Here is a 2,625-nt window from a genome sequence, read left to right as displayed (position 1 = left end):
TAAAGGATGAACTTTGTTTGGGTAAGGCATCTGTCTACCACATCTCTTGCAGTTGTGGGATGTCATACATAGGCCAGACCATCAAGACAGTGGAAGAACAGTGTAGAGAACATACATGCAAAAGTCAAGGAAATCTGCTATTGCAGAAAACTACTTTGGTACCAATCATTCTACAGAATATAAAAACTCAGAGCTTCTGGCATGCACTTCCAGTCATTGGGATAGTTTTATTAAGGAAATGGTCAAAATTAAAGTAGCAAGTTACCTTCTTACTTACGCCTGAAATCCTACTCTCCCTGTGGTTGTACAACAGTGTTTATGCTACTTCCTCACTCGGTAATTAATATTCACTATCAACAACTTCTCACTTTGTCACCCTTCAGTCAGTGTGAGTGGTTCTTTTTTTAATATTTCATGGTTGGCATAGCACTATCCAACAAGTGTTTAAATTAATTACAAGAAGAAGAGGAAGAAGAAGAAGAAGAAGAAGAAGAAGAAGACCAAGGCTGGCATAACTTTGGAGGACAGAATTACATTCAAAGCAATAACATCACTGACAAAAAGAGTTCGAGGAGAAAATAACACTGCATAAGAATAAAGACCACGAGAAAAGAAGCTGATCCAAATAAATGTGGGCCTAAAGTGGCTAAAACAAAACTAAGAGGAAGAAATAAAATATTGACACACCTCAACGCCCATTGAAAATTAGTGGTACACTAAGCAAAAGTGTAGTTGTACAAAAAAGTATAGTGAGATAACAGATGAAATGAATTTTATCTAATCCTGTGGTATTACATGGTGGGCAATAACTGTACATGTAATATAGGCCATGTGAAAAATAGAAAACATTCATTATTATGGATTTTCTAACCTCTTCAACATTCTAAAATTCCTTTTCCACCTCATAGTCTGAAGTTTGTAGGAAAGTTAGTGTCACGTTCACTGTCATGCAGGTTTTTATTTAGACTTGCTAGTGATCTGATACCTGATGTCCATTTTTTCAAGCATTGTCAGTCAGTGGGGTTTCATTCGTACTTTCTCCGGTGTTGTGGGTACGTACACTTGCGTTTGTAATCCACTCTGTACTATATTTTGTGATGTGTATTATTGTTTTATATTTGTACAAAGATGTAGGAGTTAAGATGCCTAGATTTTTTTTCTGCGTGGTTCCAAAATCATTCTTCTTAAAATTATCCTAATTACTTTTTTTCTATAATGTGAATACCATTTTTGTTTCTTGACTGTTTGAGTTTCCCCACAATGTCACTCCATAGTGCAGCAAGATTCATAGGGCCCAAGGCATACCGTGCACAGAACCAATTTGTCTGCAAACTGCAAAGGTGCTTCATTATTAATATGACAGAGCTGAGTTTCTTACAGACAGAATTAATATGCTGTTTCCAAACAGCTTGTTATGTCACTGTAATATCTAAGAATCTAGTGGATTCTACTTTTTCCAGCTTTGTTTCATCCACCTCCAAACCCTTGTGCACAGCCTTCTCTCTATTTCTAAACACTGCATAAATAGTGTTTTTTAGGTTAATAACCAGTCCGTTTTCCAAGCATCACTGATCTGTGATATTTGTACTTCAGTTTCTGTACAGATTTTCTTAGTTTGTTTTCTGTGACAGGTTTCAGAAACATTGATTTTTTTGGTATGTTAGTAACCTTTTTGGACTATTTATTTCCAATTTTAAGTTCTCTACCACATTTGTATAGTTATCATTGAATGTGTGAGCTGTTTCTCTGCCCTCTTTAACCACTATGTTGTCTTTTTTTATTGACCTGATCTGTTTTGTATTTGATCCATTCTTTTCTTTTCTTTTCTTTCAGCATAGATTATATTCCACGTTGCATTAATTCGTTTTTGAGTTCATTATGGTGTTAGTAGTTCTTGCGTTTGCCCCCTCTATGATTTTTCTGTACCTCTCTTGTAATGTGTTACAGTTTTCAGCTTTGTCCATCTGTCTGTGCCTGCAGCTTCCTATGCAGATCTATTATTTCACTGGTAATCCACTGTGTGTAATCAACAGTGTTTCTCACCTCTTTACTTTGGGGAATGCTACATTAAAATTATACTTAATTGTTGTAAGAAATGCCTCATATTTTCCATTTATGTTCTATACTTGTAGCAATTCAGTCCAGGTTTCTCTACTTAATATTGTTCTAAATATGTTACTATTTTGCTTACTGATGATCCTGATTTCTTTGTATGTTCATTTTGATTCTGATACAATGTCACTATGTCTGCAGAAGCAGATCATGTGTCCATGATGATCAGATATTTCTGTTTGAACTACATTTGAGTCATAGTTCTAAGAATGTTGGTAGAAATACAGAGTTTGTATGAGAGAAAAATGAACAAGAGGTGGGACATGATTAGCTACATGAATGCAGAAACTGCATAAAATCACAGGTATTAACATGACTTTCTCACAACTTAACAAGTCAAAGTGTTTACAGTCTTAGAAAGGTAAGAAATGTATACGATAATGAGTAGAACTACAGATTGTCCACAGCTGGAAGTGTAATTTCAAGCTATTTATAATGCTTTCTGGAAGCACAAGTTACACTCCTGTCATGTAAACTGACTGCTTATTTCACTTCATACCACATGTGCAGAGA

Source organism: Schistocerca americana, chromosome 8 (genome assembly GCF_021461395.2).
Source record: "Schistocerca americana isolate TAMUIC-IGC-003095 chromosome 8, iqSchAmer2.1, whole genome shotgun sequence".
NCBI lineage: Eukaryota > Metazoa > Arthropoda > Insecta > Orthoptera > Acrididae > Schistocerca > Schistocerca americana.
Note: the sequence above shows the minus strand (reverse complement) of the source record.